Source organism: Cupressus sempervirens, chromosome 8, assembly GCF_028749045.1.
Source record: "Cupressus sempervirens isolate cs-2001-9-10 chromosome 8, ASM2874904v1, whole genome shotgun sequence".
Taxonomy (NCBI): Eukaryota; Viridiplantae; Streptophyta; class Pinopsida; order Cupressales; family Cupressaceae; genus Cupressus; species Cupressus sempervirens.
Window position 1 is genome coordinate 40,564,626 of NC_143125.1, and position 26,981 is coordinate 40,591,606.

General features: G+C 33.8%; 1 pseudogene; it reads left to right on the forward strand.

Annotated features, from left to right (window-relative positions):
• Window positions 1-3,012: 3,012 nt before the first annotated feature.
• LOC149541475 (PI-PLC X domain-containing protein At5g67130-like) lies at window positions 3,013-25,709 on the forward strand (annotated as a pseudogene).
• Window positions 25,710-26,981: the final 1,272 nt, after the last annotated feature.

The following is a 26,981-nucleotide window of genomic DNA, read 5'->3' on the forward strand; positions in this document are numbered from 1 at the left end:
ATTAGATACAACAAAGAGACATCTAATTGAGAAGGATCAAGAAGACATTGTTTAGAGGTGGTCTATTATCAAGTAATCAAGTGCTAACCATAGGATCAATGCTAAGACATTCTAATAGGTGATTTAAGTCAAAATCTCTTAACAGAGTAGTCCTAACAAGTTGTATGAAATACTTTAAAAAGGTTCTTGCTTAGTTGTAATTTAAAGTCCTTAACAAGGAACACTTCTAACAGGGCGTTGAAATCCTCTAACAAGGTGAGATCAAACAGTCTTTGTAAGCCTTCAATAGGGAAGACCTTTCACAGGGTAGATCATGACTCATGATCAAAACATTGTAACCTTCATTGGATACATTTTATTAATATAGTAGTATAGATTTTTGGGTGTCATCCACACCCCAGTTTTACCTTCTCACTTGGAGGGTTTCTAGGTAATCATATCTAGTGTTATGTGTGTGAATATTTACATGTTTTAGATGTATATGTTTTACATGTTATTTTGGTTTACTCATTGAATGTATGAGATGGATATGTGGTTAAATTTTTATGGGTTCAAGGTTAAACTACTCATTCACCCCCCACCCACCCCCATGGAAGTTTGCCTTTCCTATTGTAATTCCAACACTATTTTGGCCATTTGTATTGTAAAAGCACTTGATGGTTTCACTTTCCATACTAATGTGCCTATGTTAATAGAAAATGGATGATTTTAGGTTATGCAAAAGTGAAATAATCTAATTGTATAATAATAGTTGATTTTGAATAGTGAGTTCTTTTTTTGGGATTTTTCCCTAAAAGACATCCCAAAATAAAGATTTGTGTTAAGTTTTGAATCTATAATTATTTTCTCTCTATTGATTTTAAGATTATGTTAGTATTGTTTCTCCTATATTAGTTTATTAGTATCAATTGTCTTCAAGCATATGTGAAATGAACAATTTCTTCAAAAAATGTGGGAATTGGCAGGAAATATCCCCACCCCATCCTTATTTTACAAAAAAAATGGAACATCCTCACTATCCTCTTTTTATTTAGGGGCTTCCTAGGTACATTAGGGGGTGACCAGTAACATACCAAAGCACATTTTAGTCACTCTACCTTAGTTGAGTGCATGTTTGGTTAGGACATGCATATATACGATTTGCAAAACATTATGAAAATGGAAGGTCTATGTGGCAATAGACCAATCATTACTCATACTTATAAAATTTGCAAACTACATAACCCATATCCAAGATATCTTTATCTTATTTCATACATTTTACAACTTGTTCAATATATAAAACTACATAAAAAAAGTTGGCATGTTACAAACATTAGACTATCAAATACAAGTTAAGTAATAGTTGATAAGAAACATCATTATTATCATACAAAAATGCATCAATCCTACCCAATACATATAATTCATGGAGCAATCTAATCTATTGGTATCCTGGCTAATGTGAGACATCTTAATGAATAGTCCAACATTATATGACATCAACATGCTAATATTTGATAAACAATGGAAAGAGGATACTAGAGATGAAAAGATTTTTGAAAAACTCAAAATCATCTGACTTTAGAGAAAATAAGAATGACTACTCATTAAATTTTGATAGATCAACTTAAACAACATATAACCAACTACAAACTAGTTATAAATTTAGGGCCTTCACTTTGAAAGAGAGGATGTAGAGTTGAAAGCTAGTCTCTTATTTAGCAAAGTGATAAATTTGTTAACTTTCTTTTTCTTTAACTACAAATTTTGCAACTATTTGTCATAAATAGTTTTTAGATTTCTTTGCTACTTTGCAACATCAGTTAGACAATATATTTGGTTCTTAAGTAGAGATACTCTTGTGGAAACATGTATTTAAATATAGAAGATTGTATGGAACCTCCTTGTCAGGATTTTTAGAAATAGATTCAGATCTAAAATGACCAACATTAATATCTCCAAGTGAAGTAACCTACTCTTCAAAGAGATGTATATTCTGGGTAATGTTCAGCCTTGTATTAATTAGAGGTTGATCTTGTATAAATTTATTTTGTTTCTCTATTGGATAGCATGATTCCCACCAAAAAAATAGAGGATACCAGACCATAATTTCTTGTGCTTCAAAAGTTGAATGCTGCAAGTTTACAGGCTTTAAATTTTTATTTGAAAGTTAGAAAATACATTTTCTTTGAAATTAATTCACAATTGTTCATATTATGAGACCTTTTTTGTGCCCTCTTAAATAATGAATTGATAATCAAGATATTTATTTTGAGGATATTTTTATCAACTTTGTGCACAAAATCATAAGAAGCATGAGTCCTAACTCTGAGTTCATATAGATAGTATTTTGATTAGTCTACATTTTTAAGATTTCAATATTTTATAACATGATACCATATAATATCTACAAAAAATAAAGAAAAGACCAAATTCCTTCACAATTTTTTTTTTAACTTCAAACTGTCTTGACTAGATGAAGATATTAACCTTCAAGGGAAAATAATGAATATACAAAACAAAAAGATAATATATATTGGCATTTTTGTTAATTGTTAAAATAAAAACAAGTAACTTAGTGATAGGAAAGAACATTACAATTTTTTTAGCTCTCCTAATCATCAAAAAATCTGCTAGAGTATGTATTTGAGGAATGTTAGATCTCGCTTCTATGGACATGAACAAATTTCACTCTCTTTGTTAACTCCTTGTTTTTTAATTTTTGTTAATGCTATAGAGACAGTGAATGATCAAGCATTGAAAGTTACTCTTGAATTTTTTAGTTGTATTTTTCATTAATTTTGCATGATGCTTATAATTGAATTGAGTTGGAGGCTTTAGTGAATATGTGATCTAAAAGTATTATCTCTTGATTTAGTGATAAAAATTAAGCATATCTTGTAGGTTCATGGACCAATCAACATGAAGTTGAAAGTTCACATTGAAGAGATAAATGCAAAAAAATTGATTACTATGAAAGTAAGTTTGATGAGGCTAAATAAATAAATAAATAAGAGAAGATATATAATAATGCCAACACATTCTGTTGGGAGAGAAATCATATATGGGTACCCCTCGTATATATTCTCCAACCAAGAGGATCATCTGACTATTCATCTGAATAATCATCTGATGGGTCTTGTGTTGGACATGTATGATTTCAAGAATGATATTTGGCTTTACCATTCCTTTGGAGGCACCTACCTCAACATCACAACTTTTATGCCTACTATCAAGACATTAAAATAGATTGCATCATTTCTGGTAGCCACTCAATCTAAAATCATTATAGTATTCATCAAAGACCTTGTTAGATCATCTAAAGGGCTAACCAAAGTCTTCCTTGCAATTGGGTTCATGAAATACTTGTTTCCAGTCTCAAGAATGCCAAAAAATGGTGGAGATTGTCCTACCATCAATGACATGGTTGCCAAAAATAAGCACTTTATTGTTTTCAATTCTCAATCATCAAAAGAGGTCTTTTAAGGAATGCATTACCAATGAAATTATGTAGTTGAGAATGAATATGGAAATGTTGGTTTATCAAATGAAAGCTGCACAAATTGAGATGAATCAAAAATTTTGACTTCAACAAGCCAAACCCTCTTCTTGAATTTTTTCCCTAACAATATAGTGTCACATAAGCCTACAATATCAAAACTAAATAGCTTAAAAACATACTTTTTGTGTGTTATGATAATTTAGAAAAATTTCAGCTAATTTCCTAGTAGTAGATTTCTACAAGAGAAGCAATGGGGAAGGTGCATTTTAAGCTATGGATAAGTTGGATGGACAACTAATCTATGGTTGTAATGATGATATAGAATGCCAAGTGAATGGAATGTTGGTGTATGCAAGATATCAAGTAATAATAAATCAAACACATATGGGAGTCCAAGTAGATTTATCTTTGGTCAATCTAGAAAAATGATGCCTCCATGGCTACTTATGCTGAATAATTCATTTGTCTTACTATGTTTCTCTCCTTGCTACACCTAATGCATCTTCCCTATACTCTCTGGGCATAAAGAAGATGGGATTTTTCTGTGATGTATATGTGAATCCAATGCTCACACACAATAAATTTTGTGACCTTAAGCCTAATTTTTTAATTAAGTATTGTATATAGGGAAATTCCCAATTTTTAGTTTCATCTATGAACTAGGACATACATCATTCAACCCTAGAAACCTTTGAAATTATCCTACAGACCTTGTCAGTATTGTGAATCAAAAAAATGACTTGGGAATTTTTTTACTTTAGAAATTGATTGCTAGGTTATTTCTGATGATCACATGCTTGGTCTGTTGCTTGCATTGTACCTATTTTTTGAATAGTGATAGATAATTTATTGATTTTTAGTTTAAATAAAACAATTCAATATCTTATCTGATGTCTCTATATACAAAGCACAAATATTAGTGCATGAGCATAGGTATTATGAGTTTTTGTACAAAATCTTTGACCACGAATTTGGGTATTATTTAAAGTCAAGGTAAAAATTGTTATAATTGAAACAAAAAGACACTGGTACATCAACAGTCATTTTTATTTTTTAAAAATATAATGTGCAAAATCATTTATAATTTTTGAAAATATCACTTTAGTAAATGAGATAAGGGCTCAATCTAATCATCAAAACAAAAAATTCATGTTGATTCTTCCACCATTCCCTAGAGATTCAAAATTTTCCTCGCTCTCCAAAGAAAGGTAAGAAATCTCAAAACTCTAGTGGGGAATTTTATAGCGTGTACATTGGTGGATAATTGAAAAATTGTGCATAAGCTTCCTGGATGAAAATTCCCCTTCTCTATCTCTTTATATCCCACTTCCTATCTCTATCTTGATCCTTCTCTCTATAACACATCTAAATGTAATCCTTACCACTCTCTTTCCCAATTTTATCTTCTCTATATCCCTCATTTTTTTATTCATTCATATTCCTACCTATCAAACATATGCATTTGTTATGTATGTCACTACTACACCATAATATATGAAAAATAATAGTAGAAATAAACACATATCAAATCACATGTAACTCTTATGTCTATCATTTATAGGTACCCTTCTCTCTTTATCTATCTAACGTTTGCTATGCATATCCCTCTCCTCTGTCTCTTTCCCCATTTCTATTGATAAATAATTTAAACAACATTCATAAAATTATATAATTTAAAAATTGTATATGTAAAATTGGATTGTTCATTCTTTATTTAAATAGTACCCATCCTCGAGGTCCACAGTGGAACCCTTTTCTACCATGTTAGCAAAGGAGTGAGAATGGGGCACTTTTCCACCACATCATAGAGTGTATTCAACATGAATTTGATAGAAAAATCATGTGTTGAAGTGAAGGTTGACAATTTTCCTCTAGAGGCCCTAGGAAATTGAAAGTCTTGGTATTTAGAATAATTTGGGAAATTGAGGAAATTTGTCTTGCTAGCCTATCTGATCTTGAGGCTATGAAAATAATTTAATTTAGGATAATAGGGATATTGAGCTTGAGGGCATATCTGATATTCTTAGGGTTACATGTCATCACACATTGTATCATACTAAACCACAATCCCCTTAAGATGCAGGTCATGATGTTGGCCTTGAGAGTTTATAACCCAGTCATACACTTGGTTCAAATTTATGATAAGTGATGACATTAGTTATTTTCAATTCCTTTGCACCCAAGATTAGATCAGTTACTTGTGATTTCTTATTTGATTGCTGCAAATCAATATTTCTCTTTAAAAAAAAATCATGAAGAGTAATAATTTTAACAAGTTTCATGATTTCAATGGTCATCCACTATTACTAAGAATTCTCAACCATTTGTTGCCCAAATATGGTTGAGCATCTCATATAAGGAAATAGTTATGGCTTTAATTAAATGAAAATTTATGGCAATAGTTAGTAGTTGATGGGGACACAACCCAAGCACAGAATGGACACAACAGGAAAGAGAAAATTTTATCAACTATGAAAATATGCTAGTACACTTAGTGTAGAGAAACAGATTCCAAAAAATGCCCTAAGGGCTTACAATAGAATAAATCTAGAGATAATTTCTTCTCCCAATACCTCCTCTCAAACTCCACTTCGAACTGCCTTTTACAATGCCAGAAATGTTCTTAAATAGACCCCGGAGGGTTAAGGATTAGGAATACATTCTAGAAAGTGCTAGTTGGCATCCACCAACCAAATAGAAGTCTCCGTAGTCATATTACAAGTTGGCACAAAAGTAGAAGAATCCAGAAATGGTAACCAAACTTCTGGAAGGCATAACTTTTGAACCATAGCTCTGATTGACAAACCGTTTATATTTCTGGAAAGCTCTCAAAGTGCTCTATAGCCCTATGGACCAACTTCACTCATCCCCCATTTTTGGGCCCTATTTGAGGTCATTTAATGCCCATAACTTGACTTTGAAGCATTCTTAGGAGGTCTCCAGAAACTAAAAAACTACGATAATTTTCAAACCGTGGGGCCTTTTGACCCGATTCCTTTTTTGGAATGCTCTAAATTGCAATTACATTAATCCAACCAATTTACACCTTCTAGTTCACCAAAATGATGCCTCAATTACATACTCATATTTTTTCAGCATTTATACTTATCCAAAGGTCTTCAAATACTTTAACCTAGAACACCAATAGTGGAACTATGAGAGTTGGAACCTTTATTTGACCCAAATGGGTATCCAGAAATGAAAACACATGAAAGAAAAACTAAGTCTAAGTACATTTTTTGGGTGACGCAGGATTGCCCTTATACCTCTAGATGCTCCTGCATCAAACACCCAGGGTAGATTGAAAAGTGATCCTGTCACTTTATGAATGGTAGAGGAAATCCCAAATGGGAAACCTCAACTATTGATATCCAAGTTGAGTCCTCTATTGGCCATCTTTTCCACTTGACTAGATACTCTTCATACTACCTATTTCTAGTACTTCTACCCACACGACTATCCAGAATCTCCTCTATCTCCTCCTTCTTAGAAGTAGGAATTGGACATGGCTCTAACATCAGCTCCTCATCATGATACTCTATTAAGTTTGCAATGTTGAAAATAGGAGAAATGTGAATTCCATCTGACAACTCCACCTCGTACGCATTTCTTGAGTCATGTTTCTTTAGAATTTTGTAGGGGCCAAATTTCTTCATTTTCAACTTGTTGTAAGTACCATCTGGAAATCTTTCTTTTCTTAAGTGTACCATGACTAGATCCCCTACTTGAAACTCCTTATGTATTCTCCTTTGATCAGCCCTAGCTTTATACTATTGGTTCATCTTGGTAATGTGTGCCTAGATGTCCTCATGTAGATGCTTGATATGTTCAGCAAATTCTTCTACTTCGGCACTTGTCCTCTCCCCTTGCTCTATCTTCCTCAATTCTGGTGCAGTCCTTAGGCTACTTTCATATACAATTTGGAATGGTGATCTACTAGTACTCCTATTTATAGAGTTATTGTAAGCAAACTCTGCTTGTGGTAGAATCAAATCCCACCCCTTGGGCTTATCCCCAACTAAACATTGCAGCAAATTGCCCAAACTTCGATTTACCACTTATTTTTGGTCATCAATCTGTGGGTGATGTGTGGAACTGAATTTAAAGTTTGTTCTCAACTTCGTCCACAATGTTCTCAAAAAATACCCCAAAAATTTAGCATCTCTGTCAGAAACTATACTCCTTGGGAGACCATGTAGTCTTACCACCTCTCTAAAAAATAAGTTTGCAATATGGATAGCATCATGAGTTTTATGGCATGGAATGAAATGTGCCATTTTGGAGAACCTATCAACCACCACAAATAATGAGTCATTACCCTTTTTGTCCTCGTCAATCCAAGAACAAAATCCATACTTATGTCCTCCCATGGCTTTGATGGAATAGGCAATGGCTGATATAGCCTAGTATTGTGACTAAATCCCTTGGCAACTTGACAAATTTGACAACTCTGTACAAACTTCTTCACATCCTGTGAAATCTGAAGCCAAAAACAATGTTCTCTAAGAATGGAAATGGTCTTATCTCGACCAAAATGTCTTGCCATCCCTCCACTATGTTTCTCCTTAATCAGATTTTCCTTCATGGAACTCATTGGAATGCATAATTAACTACCCTTGAATAACATACCATCTTGAATCAAATAGTCTAGCCACTTGGTTCTATCCATAGCAATAGGTTCTTTACAAGCTTTCCATGCTTCAGCAAAATCAAGATCCTCATGGTACAGATTCTTGAGTTCATCAAACCCAACTACCTCAACCTGCATTACTGTAAGCAACAACTATCTCCTACTTAGTGCATCTGCAACCTTGTTAGATTTTTCACTTCTATGCTTCAACACAAATGTATAGCTCTACAAGAACTGTACCCACTTCATATGCCTCTAATTCAATTTACCTTGGCTATTTACGTACTGTAATGCCTGATGATTAGTATACAAAACAAATTCCTTTGGCAATAAATAATGCCTCCATTTCTTTAAGGCCTGAACTATTGCATAGAACTCTTGATCATAAACAGAATACTTCTTTTTCACATCATTAAATTTTTCACTAAAATATGCAATAGGCTTACCTTCTTGGCTTAATATAGCCCTAATAGCACTGCCACTAGCATCACAATCCACCTGGAACACCTTTCTAAAATTTGGAAGAGCCAACACAGGTTGTTCTATCACCTTCTTCTTCAGTAATTCAAAACTTCTTGTAGCTGTTGTAGTCCATTTGAACTCTCTTCTATCCCCTCTTATTATCTCAGTCAAGGGTGCACATATGCCACTAAAATTCTTAATAAACTTCCTGTACAAACTAACCAGACCATGAAATGATCTTACCTTGGTAGTAGACCTTGGAGTAGGCCATTCCAAGATGGCTTTTACCTTCTCTGGATCCATTTTGAGACCTTCAGGTGATATAACAAACCCCAAGTAGACTAACTTCCTCTTTGCAAAGATACACTTCTTCAAATTAATTAACAGTTTCTCTTCCCTTATCCTTTCAAGGACACTACGAATATGCAATAAATGTTCTTCCAAAGTCTTACTGAAAATTAAAGTATCATCCAAATAGGCAATAACAAATTTTTCCAAGAACTTCTTAAGTACCTCATTCATAAGCTACATGAATGTGCTTGGGGCATTCATCAATCCAAAGGGCATGACTAACCACTCATAAAGACCCTCCTTGGTCTTGAAGGTTGTTTTCCACTCATCTCCTTCTCCTATCTGTATTTGATGATAGCCACTCTTGAGATCTATCTTTGTGAAGTACTAAGCTCCACTCAAGCAGTCCATAAGATCATCCATTCTTGGCAAAGGAAATTGATACTTGATGGTGATTCTATTTATAGCTCAAGAATCTGTACAAATTCTCCATCCTCCATCCTTCTTTGGTGCCAATATTGCAGGTACTACACATGGACTCAGGCTCTCCTAAATCAAACCCTTTCTCAATAGCTCCTGAACCTATCTATTTAGCTCCTCGATTTCAGTAGGAGTCATCATATGAGCAGCCTTGTTAGTCAAACTAGCTCTTGGAATTAAATCTATTTGATGACTAATTTGCCTTATCGGTGGCAATCCTTCTGGAACATTATCAGAGATGATATCTCCAAACTCACCTAGTAAATCTGAAACTTCAAGTGGTATTTCAATACTTTCTTCTTTATCTTTCCTAGGAATCAAAGTATAGCACATACGCTGATGTTTCATGCCATCTAAAAACTTCCTTCCATCAACAAGACAAATCTTAGCACTATTGCGCACCTTTTCACCTTCCTTTTTCATGGGCTTCAATTTGTGGTGAACTCCATCCTTGGTTAGAGAGTATGTGTTTGCATGACCATCATGTACTACATGCCTATCAAACTACCATGGTCTTCCCAACAATAGATGGAAAATATTCATTGGAATAATATCACAGAGAACTTCATCATGGTAACTCCCAATTTTGAACTTCACTAAACATTGTTCACTTACCAAGACCTTATGATCATCTTTCACTCAAGCAATCTGATAGGGCTAGGGTGTTTCTCCCTCTTGAGCTTTAGCTTAGAGACCATCTCCTCTGATACCAAGTTGTCAGTGCTATCACCATCAATGATCACATTGCAACATTTATCCTCACACTTGCACCTAGTATAGAATAGACTCCTTCTTTGTCCTAGTTAAATCTCACCACTTAGTAGGACCCTTTCATTTACTAAAGTCTCCCCTCTTTCTACATCCTCTGAATGTGATGATTGTGCATCCTCATCCACATGAGCACCCCAAGCTTGACCCTCAGCTCTCCTATCTGTCCTTCCTTGTCATTAAGGGCATTCAAAGGCACGATGACCTTCTTCATTCCAATGGAAATAGGTACCATGGAAGCCTCCTCTTCCTTGTCCACATCCTCTACCTCTTCCTCTATAATTTCCAAAGTCTTGATCACGGGTGCAGTTGAAACCCTCGTTCCTCTAGTTTCTGCTAGTACCCACATCTTTATTTTTCTTTTGGGTTTCATTTCAGCCTCCAGATGACCTACCACTACCCCTTCCTCCTTGACCATGCCCTCTTTGTCTCCCTTCAAAACTTTTATTTAGCTTCTCTTCAACTTGTAGGGCAAACTGGTATGCCTCCTCAATGCAAGTAATTCTTATCAAGCTTAATTCCTCCTGGATGCTAGGTTGCAACCAACTGATATAATGAGAAAACTTCTCCTTATTTGCTTCTGCATGCCCTACTCTAATCAAAAGTTGGTAAAACTCCTCTATATATTCTTGGACAGATTTTCTTGCTTGCTTTAACCCGTGCATCTTCTTAAAAAAATCAAGCTCATAGTCAACAAGAATAAACTGCTTCTTCAATTTGTCCACCATACGATCCCACCTTGTGATCTTATCCTTTCCTCTTCTATTTCATTCCAATTGAACCTATTGCCACCAAATTTTGGCATGTCCATTCAGTTTGGCCTTTGCAAACTTAACCCTATCTAGGTCCCTAATATCCTCATACTCAAAGTATTCTTCCAGTTCATTGATCTAATCAATCAACTCATTTGGTTTCAAATTTTCTAAAAATACACCCACATCAATTGTAGGTCTTTTCCAAAATTTAGTAATGGCCCTCAAAAGCCTTTCCTCTACCTAATTCAGAACTTCCCTATCAAATTCCCCTTTTGGTCCAATTTCTTCTTCTTCATTATTGTCCTCACTTTTGTCGCCTACAGCAACATTTGTTCCTCTACGAACCTTCTCCTGCAACACTTGTACCTGCCTTTGGAGGGCTCTAACCTCCTTAGGATTAAAAGCTCTTGCCCTTCCACCACACTCTACTTATGGAGGCATCTTCTTAATTCAAAACCACAACCACACAGTATTGGTGCAAACTGCCTCACAATCGACGCTCTATCTACACACTCAGGAAAATCAGCTCTAATACCACTTGATGGGGACACAACCCAAGCACAAAATGGACACAATAGGAAAGGGAAAATTTTATTAAATATGAAAATATGCTAGTACACTAAGTGCAGAGAAATAAACTCCAAAACATGCCCTAAGGGCTTACAATAGTATAAATCTGGAGATAATTTCTTCTCCCAGTACCTCCTCTCAAACTCCACTCCGAACTACCTTTTACAATGCTAGAAATGTTCTTAAATAAACTTTGAACGGTTAAGTATTAGGAATACATTCTAGAAAGTACTAGTTGGCATCCAATGACCAAATAGAAGGCTCTAGAAGTCACATTAGAAGTCGGCTCAAAATTAGAAGAATTCAAAAACGGTAACCGAACTTTCGGAAAGCATAACTTTTGAACCGTAGCTCCGATTGATGAATTGTTTACATTTTTGAAAAACTCTCGAAGCGCTCTATAACCCTATAGACCAGCTTCACTCGTCCCCCATTGTTTGGCCCTGTTTGATGTCATTTAATGCCCCTAACCTGACTTTGAAGCATTTGGAGGGGTCTCTACAGTGATCTTTGAAAAACATAATAGATTCTTGATTGAAACCCTGGCAATCTATAGTATAATAACCAACACAATGCGATTAAGATTGAACTAACTTTGAGTATAATCTTATGATCCAACGAGCCCCATTTCGAATGAATAGATATGGGGAAGTGGAAAAAATTAAGGTATTAAGGAGAATGCACACCCTAACAGGTAAACAGATGTTTTATTAGCCAAAATTTCAAAGATTTAAGGATATTTATATTCCAAAGACTCGGGCAATACAACTGAGTGAGCCATAAACCCATAATTATTTTGGTCAAGCTTGTGATATGAAGGATTTACTTTAAAAATTGATAATTTTAGTAATGCCCAAATAAAGTGGGCATTGAAATTCAACTCATGCTAAGGATTAACTAGCATTCAAAATGCACTGATTCAAATGAAACTTGCATGCAAAACTAAATTCTTTAGAAGATTTAGGTGGCCAAATAAAGTGGTCAGAGTAATTTCATCAAGAGGCAAATTAAAATTTGAAGCTGGAAATTAAATCATACAAAATATTTAGTTTTCAAATTGCACTTGTGAAATGAATCTTATTGTAAAATATCTAGATAAAATTTTGAAGTGGATGGAGTGGAAGCAAACATAGAAATTCAAAAAGAATTATAAATCAACAAATATAAGTGCTACAACACTATTTTTCATTAATCACTTTTATCAGTATAGTTGTAGAACCACTTTTAGTACATATGGTAGTGATTGATAAAAACATTTATCACTTAGTATCCCAAGTGTCCAAATTATTTTCATTGTATGGTGACACATAAAGAAAAAAAAAAAGAGATGTGTGACAAATGGTTCATGTCATATAAAGACACCTACCTTCAAGCAAATGTCTAGGAGCCATCTCATTACCCATTACAAATAATTCTATAACATAGGTGGGATTGACCATCAAATCTATGATTATCAAGAAGGGATATTAGGAAAAACTAATACCCATCAAGGGAGGCTAAAAACACTAATGGTGAGAATCCAAAGACCCCAAGAATTAGTTATAAAAATTGATAGATAACTGGAAGGAAAAGGAAATAAATAGAAGATAGAAAATGAAAAAAGTGCCTCTTAAGAAAGAGTATAATGAAATGCAAGAAGCATTTGTGTCTATTAACAAGGAAGCTAGGGGAACAAATCAATAATGCCTCCTAGAGAAAGTAGGCCTAGACTAAGATATAGGAGAAAATAGAGAGTTTGAAGGATCAGCTAGAAGGGAAAGAAGTTAAAAGGAAACACAAGGAGGAGACTCCAAGAGAGAGAAAAAAACTAAGTCTTCTCAAGATTTTAGTGAGCTTAGGCTTGCGTGACCCCCTAAGATCTCCTTGCTAAACCAACTTAAGAAGTTGTAAAAATAAGTGGCTAGTTCATGCTCCTATGCATCTTGATAGTGTTGGGTCAGTTCTTGATTTCTTGATTGTTCCTAATGATGCAGGTTTTGTTGTTGGCTAGTGGTTGCTAGTCAAGGGGGTGCAGTGGATAGATGTCCTTTCTAGTTTGGTTTGGCATTGTGTTACTAGTTTACAAGTTTTTGTTTTTATGATTTATGCTGGTAGTGAATTGGTCCATCTGAAGTCTCTTTTTGATGGATGGGGTTTTTGTTTTCTTCCCAACATGCTTCAGTTTAAAGTTGGTCTGATGTTAGTTTAATTGTTCTGGGGTCAAGCCCTTCCCACTTTATTTAATCATAATAGTAGAATACATGAAGTCTCTATGCATTATGCAAAACCCTAAAAAAAAATTGGATCCTAGAAGAATTTCCATATATATATATATATATATATATATATATATAAAATTTGGCCATGAATATTGGTATAAAAGAAAAATAAAAAGTAAGAGTAGGTTTATAGTGAGATGAATAGTGATTTTAGGGAAGAAAAAATAAATAAATCTCCTAAAATATTTTAAAAGAAAAAAGGTTTATTTCTTAGGATTCTTTAATATTCGACAATGAGTTGGATTTTGTTATCTAATCACCTTAATAAATAATGGAAAGGGTTTAATTCTAATAATGGGAAATTTAAGTATATAATCATAAGGAATAAACAACATAAGGGTAAGAATTAGTTGTTTGGGATGAAGGAGGTTGAGAGGAAAGGTATGACGATTCTTATTAAGAAGAATAGTTATGATATGAGTAAAAAGGAGGATGCATCCATTAGTGTACGGGAAAATAGAATGAGTTTAAAGACAAAATGAAGATGCATAATACTATTTTAGACCAAGACAAAGACCTATCCAGAGAGCATTAAGCTCCTCCCTAGTATGGGGGTTTCAACTATTTTAATGGAAACAAGGAGAATAGGTATAATATATCTGGTTTATATAAATAAGGCTTGGTGAGGTAGTATAAGTTGTCCAACTAGTCCTTCCTTCATATTAACTACATCAGTGAAGCTAGGCATGTCTACAATGACATGGAGGGAATGTCACATGCCAAGCTTCTATCTAGAAATAGGTATAAAAACAATCAAATATTTCAAATTTAGAGATATTTTCTAGAAAAACTATCATTATGAAGAACAGGAGTGAAGGCTATATCAAATTATTATTGAATGATTCTTTCCAAAAGGTCCATTGGAAGTTGGATAATATAGTGAATGTAAGCCTAACTACTATTCAAAGTACTAATGAAGGACACCACATACTTGATGAATGATTAAGAATATGAGAGACTAGAATATGATGGAGACTTTTAAGTGTGATGATCATGTTGGTTTGTTTGAGGTTAAAGGTTGTTGGTAAACAGATTTGTCATGGTAGAATTTGCCCAACGGAGTGTGTGGCAAACCGTTCACAACAGTTGGAGAGGCCCTTAATATTCGGCCTTCCTCTATGTTTAGAGGGGCAACTCCCTTGTAAGATAAAATATGTGATTTTTCAATAAAGATAAGTAGAACTAAGAAAATAGAAAGGAAAACCATTGACAAAAAATGCACCACATGCCTTCAACGTTTTCATAAGAATGATGTAAACTATTAATGAGAGTAATCAAGGACTATGCTTGAGAAATTTCACCAACACGATGCTAATTTAACCATTCATGAATACTCACACCATACCATGAAAATACTCATAAATGAATCAACACCTCAACAATTCAGACCCTTGGAGAGAGAATGCCAAATGTACTTCCTTTTATTTCTTGCACCAAGAAAGAAAGAAATAATTGATTACATGAAAACAACACTTCCAAAAATTGCTTTGTTATCAGAGCATCAGTGTTCCCTGTATCGAAGTCCTAAAAAGTCCCCTTACAAAGCCCAAAAGATCCCTTATATAGACACAGAGGTTAATAAATACCTCTTCGTGGTTAATAACCACCTCCCCAATATGTGATTTGGGTGAGGTTAGTTAACCTCACTAAAATTAACCCAGTATGACCTGAAACTTAGATTTTACATCTTTTGAGAGGAAGATTGCATAATAAATCCTTGCTGATTTCCTTTTGATATTTGAATGATTCATTCAAGTTATATTGCTTTATTAACGAATGCGTACCCTCCTTCTCATTAAGAGATCAAGATCATGTGGTGTGTACGAGTGCGATGAACACTAACTTTATATTTATGATCCCTCCAATTATGCTTATCTCTGCAAAATGTGTTTTTCTTCCATGATGACATCTATTGAAAGGCTGGTTCTTGTAAAGACACAAGTACCAAAATTCTCATCTATCTTGCAATTATCACATATTGTGTGAGAGTATCACATAACATTCCATTGAAACAATTAGATGCCCAGTCTATAATTTGATTCATGCCTTCACAAATATTTGATAAAAGTTGACGAACTTTATGATTCATGCAAATACTACATCCGCAAGAGGTAGCATTTTATTGACTAATTCTAATGCATTGACTTCGGCTACATGTACATGTAAGAAATGTGCCATTCAAATATATGATGCTATCAATTATGATATATGTTGCTCGATGACCTTCCTTAAGGTGTCTCTGTTAACAAAATCTACAACTAAAGTGGCAGCTAGCTTGAGTTCTCTGAGGTATGTCCCTCTTTCTATAGTTGCATCTGAGAGGTCTCGACATCTATTCAAATGTTTACATATCACACAATTATAATATTCTGGGAGTCACTTTTCATTGGAGCATTTTGACAAACAATTGCCTGATGCATTTCTCTATCAACATGTTCATTGCTCCAACAAGGAGGCTCTGTCTATACTCACCAAAAAGTGGAGAATGATATGTCTACTTGCAATGCCTAGGTTTCAAACTACTCTGTAAATCTGGTGAAGGTGATTCTTCCTAATGGACATGGAGGGTCTAAGACATTTTTGAAAGTGACGAGGCATGGCTGGGAAAGCCCATTATTTATATGATGGCCCGAGTACTCAAATCTTGTCACAACGATATCTTGGGTTTCATCAATTTTGTACTGTAGACTATAAGGTGTTGGAACATTCTATCTAACACTTATTGTGCATCATCACCTTTGTTATATCAACTCTCAAGAACAACTTCCAAATGTTGGGACACCAAATTCAATGTAAATACGAGTGATCAATCAACCAGTACTCTTGGAGAAGACTTTTGATATAGTTCATGCAAGGCCTCAAAAATTCTATCCGCGCACAAACATCAAAAGAAACACACCATATGCAATTTTGTTCTGATTTGGTGGACAAATAAACATTCTCTTTTTAAATGAGCTCTATTTCATCAAGAAATCCCATATCACTAGCTAGAGATAAGATGAGATTATTTGGCTATGAAGATTTTAAATCTCACTATCACTTGCTTTGGAACATTATCTATTGGGTGAAATGCGATGACAAAATGTTTCAGTTTTTCTTCTTTTCACTAACTCCTAGTCTAGGGTCACCAAACACACCATCCCTAATGTACGAACCTTTGGGCCCGGTTGCTTTCTGCAAACCCTCATTTGAAGCTTCATTCATTGTTCAACTTATGTAGTTATGATCAGTGGAATGAATAATTCTTGTGGGCATAGGGCTCTTGCTCTCCACTTTCTTTCAAAGTTCAAGGGAGAATGTATCAGTGGCCTTGCTTAGAATTCCTGCATTATTCTCGGTATCAACAAAATCTAGAATCTATCATGCTTGAGTGTATGCCTCCACAGAATGACGCACATCCTTGGGAGGAAATTGATGAAAAACATGAGAGCAATCTAAACTGAAATAGCCCAGGGAGAGCTAGATAATCATTTTGATAAAGAAAACTCCTGTCATTTTCCAACACATTTTTGTGGCATCTTCAAAATGCTTCCCCACATTGGCCAAAAGTTTATTTTCCTGAACTATAGCACACTTTTGTAGGAAAGCAACTAGATTTGTGTAGTTAAACTCTCCACTATAGTTTCCCTCTCTAATTAGACTTCACGCATTAACAATGCACCACTTATTAGTCATCCATAGGCTTTTGGAGTCTCCCCAAATATACCCAGGTCCTTCATAATTTCTTCATATTCTGAAAACTTTTCAAATAATTTCTTGTCATACTTGGCTAGGATGAGTCTCATCACTTGAGAAGCACGAACCTATTATGGAAAACAATCAGGGGGATCACCCAACATATTTTTTTGAATAATACAATCATCCATTGTAGCCGCTTCAGCATCTTCAATAGTACCGAAGGTATCGGTTCTCTTTGCGATTCTTGGCAATGAGCTTTCTCACCTTTCTGTAGAGGCTTTCTGCTTGTACGAACCTTGGGCCTTTTCTATGGTCACCACTATCCACATGTTCCATGTATGCCTCCCCCTTTTTTTTTAAACCATTTACATGTCTGACTTCTAATGGAAGAATTTTAAATAGGTTAATAACTATCTCAAAGAGGTTAAGGAATACGTGTTTTTGGAGTGGTTAATTAACCTACTCCAAAATGCGCATTTTGAAAGTTATCATTAACCTTTTGAGAGGTTAATGGTTAATGATAGACTTGAAAACATGTATTTTGGATCTCAACATTAACCTGAGATAAGTTGGAGCTCAGAAGCCAGATTTTAAAAATTTCAAGTGTTGGGCGAAGCTAAGGATGAGCAAAGCTAAGGACAAGCCAGAGACATGAAGATTTAAAAACTCATGAAAACTCATAGATAAAATGGTCATTTCAATGGTCAAAATGGGACATATTTCACACATAACCAGGGGATTAATAGGTTCAAAAATTGAAACACTTTATGACCAGGCAATAGAGGTGAATAGGAATTATCTTCTAGGAAGTAGGGGAAATTTCCTCATATATGTAATCACTCAAGAAATCCCTTGGAGAACTTGAAGAAAGAGATTCAAGAGTTCATTAACTTTCAATTTACTTATCTTCTTTAGTGGGACATTAAGGCCACCAAGACACTTAAATAGGTACATTAGTTAGTGTTCTTTATGTTTTTATGTTTTCTTGTAGATACTAGTTCACCAATGGTTGGTTGTAGATAAAATATAAGTCTCATAAATTAAAATGTTAGATATTATAAGATATCAAAATCCACTAAATCAACTTTATTTTTAATTTTGTAGGAGTGGAAATGACACAATCTATACAAATATATGAAAATATTCCAACAAATATCAAACCTTATATATCTTTGTGTGTGTGTGTGTGTGTGTGTGAATACATACATATACATACACACACACAATCTATACATATACATATGCATATGCATATGCATATACATACACACACATACACATACACACACACACATACATATGTGTATGTATGTATGTACCTATCTATTAATTTGCTTTTAATTTAATTTTAACTTGAAGTATTCTTATTGAGAAATGAGCTATTTAAGGTAAAGAGGATATCTATAGTTGGAATTTCATAGGAGCTCAAGGATTTATAAGCAATTGAAAAATTTCCAACAACCCTATTTGCCAATAAATTTATTTTTTATTTTTTTATAACCATTACACTATTAAATTTAAAATACTATATAGTAAATTTCATAACCCCACTAGCTTTTATTAATTTCAAGACCCCATCCACAAAACCTTCCCCAACTTAAATGATTGACAATCTAGCAACAAAGGGAAGAACCAAAAGTACATATCCATAAAAGAGTGAGCATTTTTAGCCCTCGTCCTAGACTATTTAAATGTTGAATACAACTACCTATATAATTATTAGGTACAAACTTTTAACTTTTTAATCTGAAACCCAATAGAGAAAACATTTCAATTATAGAAAAAATAAAAATAAGATGAGCTTGTTAGAAATCAGCACAATGATATAACACCAAATTGTGTAACACAATGTTAAACCAAAACACACTGCTACAACAAAACCAAAATAGAGAACTTATAATTTTTTATTCATATTCTTGACACATAAAAAGAATTAAATTGTCTCCTTTTAAAGAATCTCTCAAACCACTAACCCTTAGTCTTTTCATAAATGCATGGTATCCTAACTAATCCAACCCAAGACTACTAAAATAGTGGTTGAAGTCTCAACTTTATTATAACTATTATTAAAAATAGAGTTTCTAAATTTAGATCTCCTCGTTACATGCAAAGGTAAATGCATTATTAAACTTCCTAATTTCTAACTAAAATATGTCCAAACATGTGATGACAGTGGATGGAGAACTAATAGATTAAATAGTGATGAAAAATAACAATGAATTCTTCTTTATCTAGAAGATTGAATAACACAAACTATCTCTTGAATGAAGAAATTAGTATTTCTATCATTCCTCCTTAATTTCTTCAGCTCCAATTACCCCCAGATTCTCTCATAGATATTCAAAGCTTTCCTTAGGCAATTCTTTATTGAAGATATCAACTAACTGCTCTTTAGATCTATAATAATCAAGATCAACTTCTTCATTGTTCACCAACTCTATAATGAAATGAAATCTCACATCAATGTGCTTACTCCTTTTGTGAAAAACATGATTCTTCGAAAGTGTGATTGTTAATCTATTATCATAGAAAAATTGTGTTGACTCCTCTTGTTCTTGTAGTAGATTCTTCAGAATTCTTCTCATCCAAGTTCCTTCACATGCTGTTGATGTGATTGAGCTACATATTGTGCTTCAAATGATGAAATTGTTACTATTTGTTTCTTATTTGATGCCCATGATATTGCACCTGTACCACAATGAAAGATATATCCAGAAGTGTTCTTTCTATCATTAATATTGCCTACAAAATCACTATCAGAAAAACCAATAAAAGAAAAAAAATTAGTTTTGGAATATAGAGTTATATATTCTTTTCTCCCTTCCATGTACCTGAGTATCCTTTTTTGAACTTGCCAATGTGAGTCTTTTGGTGACTCCATGAATCTTGAGATCAAACTAGCACCATATACAATGTTAGGTCTTGTAGCTGTGAGATACACCAAACTCCCAACAAGTTTCTTGAATAGGGTTGATTTAATAGATGACCCAATATCATTTTTGCTAATCTTTGTTCCTGTTAAAATAGGTGTTGGTGTTGGATTAGAATTCAACATGTTGAATCTTCTTAACACATCTTTAGCATACTTTGTTTGACAAATGAAAATTCCTTTATCAGATTGAAAAACTTCAATACCCAAAAAATATCTCATCAAACCCAAATTAGTCATTTCAAATTCTTTCATCATTGATTTCTTAAACATATCTATTGACAAATCTCTAGTGAAAATCAAATCATCAACATATAAGCATACAATTAAAATTTGACTTTCTTTGTTGATCTTTGTGTATAAGTTAGGTTCATTAAGACTCCTATAAAAACCATTTCTTATCATATATGAATCAATTCTACTATACCAAGCCCTGGGGGGTTGCTTCAAACCATAGAGAGTTTATTTCAATTTGCATAGTTTAGCTTCATGTCCATGTACCTCATAACCTAGTGGTTGTTGAATATAAAATTCTTCCTCAAGAAAACCATTCATAAAAGTTGATTTCACATCCATTTGAAAAACTTTCTAGGCATTCAGTGCAGCTAAAGATAAAAGCATTCCAATTGTATCAAGTTTAGCAACTGGAGAAAATGTTTTATTATAATCTACACCATATTTTTGTGAAAAAGCCTTTCCTACTAATCTAGTGTTATATCTTACAGTTGTTATACCTTTCAACTTCACTTTGTGCATTAAATGTGGTTTTAAACGTCTATTTAATTCAATTACAATCCTTACCTCTAGGTACATCTACAAGCTTTCTATGTATATTCCTTTCAATGGATTCAATTTCTTCATCCATGGCTTTGATCCAATGTTTCTCCTTAACTGCTTCTTCAAAACATAGTGGATGTCGAGAGAAAAATGTAAAATCTAAACCAATATCCAAACTCTCTTCTTCTTGATCATAAATATCTTTCAAACTTCTCATCTTTTTACCTTTTCTTGCAAAAGGTTTATTACTTACACTTAGAGTGCACTAATTTTTATGATTTGATGGTTGACCTTGTCCATGATTTCTTTGTGGAGTTCTTGGTGTTCCTTGATTTGGCTGACCCACTTTCTCTTCATGCTCTTCTTCATTAGGTATTGGTTCTTTGATTGTCATTACCTTATCAATATTTCCATCTCATGCTTCTTCCTCCTTAAATATGACATCCTTGCTTTTAATCATCTTCTTTAAAATAGGGTTATATAATGTGTAAGCTTTTGAATCCTCGCCATAACCAATGAAATTACATTTTTCACTCTTATCATCCAATTTTATTCTTAATTAACTTGGAACCAAAGCATATGGAACACAACCAAAAATTAGAAAATGAAATATAAAATGTTTCATACCACTCCATGCTTCCTGTGGGACTATATCTTTCACGCTCTTTGTAGGACTTCTATTCAGAATATATACTACACATGCAACAACTTAAGCCCCAAAATCATTAGATCAATTCCTTGCCTTTAACATGCTCCTTTCCATTTCCATTATGGTTCTATTTTCTTCTCTGCTACACCATTCTACTCTGGTGTTTATCTAGTTGTAAACTATTTCTTGATCCCGTGATGTCTGTAAAAATCCAACAATTTATTAGAATTGTATTCACCACCTCTATCAAATCTAAGTACCTTGATGAATAATCTACTTTTCTTTTCAACCATTGATTTAAAATCCTTAAACATTTTGAAAGCCTCAAGTTTTTCCTTTAGGATATATATCCAGGTTTTTCTACTGAAATTTTTTAAAAATGTCAAAAAAATATAAACTTCCTCTGAAATATGGGGTTTACATTAGACCACATATATCAGTATGAATCACCTTCAAAAGATCTCTTACTCTATTTGGACTTCCTACAGGAAAATGTTCCCTATGTTGCTTTTCCATTATACAAATTTTAGAAGAATTAGATGGCACTTTAATATGAAGAAAAACTATTACCATATTCTTCTTCTACAATAAACTCAAGCCATCAAAATGAAGGTATTTGTTCCTCAAATGCCACAACCATGTTTTATTTAGGGCTTCTTCTTCTAAGTTAGCATCTATCATTCCTTGAATTAAATGGATCTGATCTTATTCTTGCTCATCTCAACTTTGCTAGTCAACCTGACTCTAGAATTTCCATCCATGATTGTGCATGTATTATCCTTGAAAATAATTTTATACCCCTTTTCCCTTAATTTACCAATAGTCATAAGATTATGTGTAAGTGCGGGAACATAATAAACATAAGGAATTAACATCTTTTCTCCATTTTTATCCAATACATTAATAATATCTTTTCCCATTACAAGCACTATGCTATGATTTCCCAATTTTATTTCAGATTTGATAGAATCATCCAAATTAGAAAATAATTTTCCTATCATGTTGTTACTAAAACCACTATCTAAACACCATACTTTCTTAGAACTTTCTTGTGCTAGATTGCATGTTATAAATAAACTGTCATAACTATTCTGAGATACATTTGAATAATTTACACCATGACTATCTAGATCTACTTGTTTCTTCCTACATTCATTAGCTAAATGACCATATCTCTTACAATAGTAACACTAGATATTAGATTTGTCAAACCATGATGACTGTTGGTTTCTACCACATCCTCTGTTATTGAAGCATTGATTAGGCTGATTTCTTCTTCCTCCTTGATCTATATTTACTTGTCCAGCTCTGCCTCTTCCTCTTCCTCTTCCTCTAGAATTTGATCTTCCTCTTCCTCTTAATGAAGTCTGAGCTCTAAAAGCATTCTTAGAAGAGGAATTGTTATTTCTATTAACTCTACACTCATGAGATAACAAGGAACCCATTAGTTCATCCATAGATAATTGTGATAGATATTTTGATTCCTCAATAGCAACTACAATTGAATCAAACTTACCAGGTAAACTTCTAAGCACCTTTTCAACCACCTTTTGATCAATAATATCTTCTCCTTGGGATCTCAATTGGTTAACAATATTCATTACTTTAGTAAATAAATTTTCTAAATTATCAAATACATTCATATTAAGATTTTAAAACTTTCTCCTTAATATTTGTAATCTAGTTACCTTCACCTTTGTTGTACCATGATAAGCAATTTGTAAGGTGTCCCATGCTTGTTTTGATTTGGTTTCTCAAGAAACTTTTAAAAGTAATGACTTGTCCATTGATTGTTGAATGAAAAATAATGCCTTTGAATCCTCTTTCTCCTTATCCTTCAACAAATCTTTTTTTTGTTGTGACAACACCTGCTGTGTTGCAAGATCCTTTGGTTCTATAAAACCCTTCTCAACTAAATACCCTAAATCTTGAGAACAAAATAAATTTCTCATCTTTATGGACCAAACATCACAATTCTTATCATAAATTATTAGAATTTGAGACTGCGATGTATTGTTCATCATTGCCATGTCTTTATACTTAATTCTCTAACTTTAGCTTCAACTTTCTCCTTCAATTAACCTATACAACTTCCCAACAAATGCTGGCTCTAATACCAATTTCTTAGAAATCAGCACAATAATATAACACCAAATTGCTAAAGCACAATATTATTTATCAAAACACACTGCTACAATAGAACCAAAATAGAGAACTCAAAAATTTGTATTCATATTCTTCACACACAAAAAGAATTTCATTGTCTCTTTTTAAAGAATCTCCCAAACCACTAACCCCTAGCCTTTTCATAAATGTATGTTATCCTAACTAATCCAAGACTACTAAAAATAGTGGTAGAAGTCTCTACTTTATTATAACTATCATTAAATATAGAGTTCCTAAATTTAGATCTCCTCATTATATGCAAAGGTAAATGCATTATTAAACTTCCTTATTTCTAATTAAAACATGTCCAAATATACGATCACGGTGGATGGAGAACCAATAGATTAAATGGTAGATAAGAAATCTTCAAATTTAATAACAGTGATGTCTTCTTTATTTGGCAGATTGAAGATTGAATAATACGAACTGTCTCATGCATGAAGAAATTATTCGCCACCCTATCTTCACCCTGATAATAAATGTATTCTTAAGAGCATTAATTGCATATATCTCGTACTTAAAAGAAACATATATTCTTCGTAAATCGCATTTCAGCTGACGAAAAGCATACCACGTTTACTGCATAAAAATTCACGAGAACTGACTCAGATTATTAAGAACTCGTAACATAATCATTTTCTATAATATAATCCGCGAAAACAAAGATAAAAGAAAAATCATTTTTCTCAATTCCGGCAACGCCCAGATAATTTGCATTGAAATTCAAATCATGTTAAAGATTGAAAATTAAAACCCAAATCCTCTGGAAGATTTAGCTGGCCAAATACGGTGACCTCACCAACTAAAATTTACGCTGGATGACATCAACATCGAAATGACAGTAAAACCGTACATGAAAAAAAGCTCAATGCTCCTCGTTACGATTGATTAGAGCATTACATATATATCAAAACACATTTAACATCAATTAAGAATAGATTTAATCTCGAAGACTATCAAAACACATTTTCCCGAAATCATATGATTTTGAAAAGATTATGTTCATTTAATAGACAAACATCTGTATTATAAAATAAGTTTTCTTCGCCATTCACTTTTTGCAAAAATATGACTAACATTAACTCGTAACTTATAATGTAGAGTCTAGACATGTATTCAATAAAACGTAGTATGAATATATCAAGCATTTCCGCAAATCCGTCACCACAATTGTCAGATGGAGTTTTATATACTTTACAGAAACAAAAACCCTAAACATCTTCTAAACAAAAACTCTAATCATCCTGAACACAAACACACTGAATTATTGAGTGATCCCATCAATGGGCAAACGATTTGGCATTTAGAACATAGTAATCTAAGCAAATGAAATTGACGCTGGAAATCAAATCATGCTGATGCCATCAATATCATGTTTACAGTAAAACCGTAGATGAAAATACAAAAGAAAAAGAAAAAGGTTCAAAATATACCGATTCCAAAAATGCTACTAATTGACTAAAGCGTTACAAATATATCTACTGGCATCGAAACCCCAATTGTGCTGTAACAGTTGAATGTCTCTCTCATCTTCTCCCGCTGCTTTCTGCCCTTTTTTTTTGCCACTTTCCACCATTGAATGGACAAAGGAAATGATTGAGAAATTGGAACATGGGAAAGGGAAATGAAGAATCTAAAATGGAGCAGAAAAAGAAGGCCAGGGATCTCATCAGAAGAAGCGGAGGCAACGAAAGACGAGAGCGGGGAACACAAGTGCCACTTTCGACAGATGAATCAGAGGCAGCCGCAATGTTGAAAGAAATGGCCGACCAGTGCTGGTCACGGATCCGAAACTCTAATATGAGTTTATGAAAGTACTAGCTAATCAAGCATGTTCCTATCAGTTCTTCAATTTTCTTCTCACGAGAAAACATATTGAACGGGTAAAACTGATCAGAAGTACTTTAACAAACTCGTAACTCGGATTAGGGTTTCAGATCTGTGACCTGCATTGGTCTACCATTTCTTTCCAGATCTGTGACCGTTGCCTCTGAATCAACTGTTGAAAGTAGCACGTGTGTGTCTTTCGCTCTCTTTTTCTGCTGCCTCCATTTATTCTTCTCAGACCCCTCACCTTGTTTTCCTGCTCCTTTTTGGATCCTTCATTTTCCTCTCCCATATTTTTATCTCCCAATCATTTCTTCTGGCCATTGCACCAGTGGCCATTGGTTTCTATGCCCCTGCCTTGGAAGCCATTTCCTCACAATGTTGTAGAGCTTTAATGCAACAGCAACATAATCAAGAAAGGATAAACAAAGTTGGGTATATATAGGAAATATTCTACATTCACATTGGTCAATTGCATGTGCCATGGATTGCCAAGCTGGATTGGACAGATATACCTATCCCTTAATTTATGGTTCGATTTTAATAGAGTGAAATATTTTGTTCTTTAAATTCAATCGTTCAAAAGTAATGAAGGTCTTTTAGCTTATTAATCATTAAAAAAAACTTAATATCATACAAAGTGGCATGTCTAACATATCGTAACAAAAAAGGGTTTATAACATACATTTTATAAACTCTAGAAAATTTAACCACAAGTCTAAAATTACCAACTAATTCTACAAAATAATTAATTTAGGTATATATTAGAAAATATAAAATATAATTAAAAAAGATACAGGGCTAGTTTCCCTCTTCCAACCTATGGGTGTCATCGGCACGACCTTGTCCACATCCCACCACTCCACTTTAAATAGTCTTCTGCCAGAAACCCAAAAATGGAACGAGTGGTCTTCGTGACTTTTCCTAGGTCCTTCTCTTTGTTTGTGTGTAGAAAATAGAGGGTGGTGGTAGCAAAGTGTCTGACCTTGGTTGAAAGCTCCACGAGGGTTTCGAACCTCTGGTAGATAGTAGTTGTCAGCCAGGTCCCTCATGGATTTCTCTAGCCTTTCCACTCTCACCTTGTTATGGCTATGCTTTCTTGGTTACTTTCTTCGAGGAAGTAATATCTTCCCTCTCACTTCTAGCCAAGGTAGCCTCGAGGGTGTCAGAGAAATGGAAGGGGCTTTTAGGGATAAGGGTAGGCTTTTTTACTTGAGGCATTCTCTTCCTTTTAGCAAGCTTGGCTTCACTTTCGGA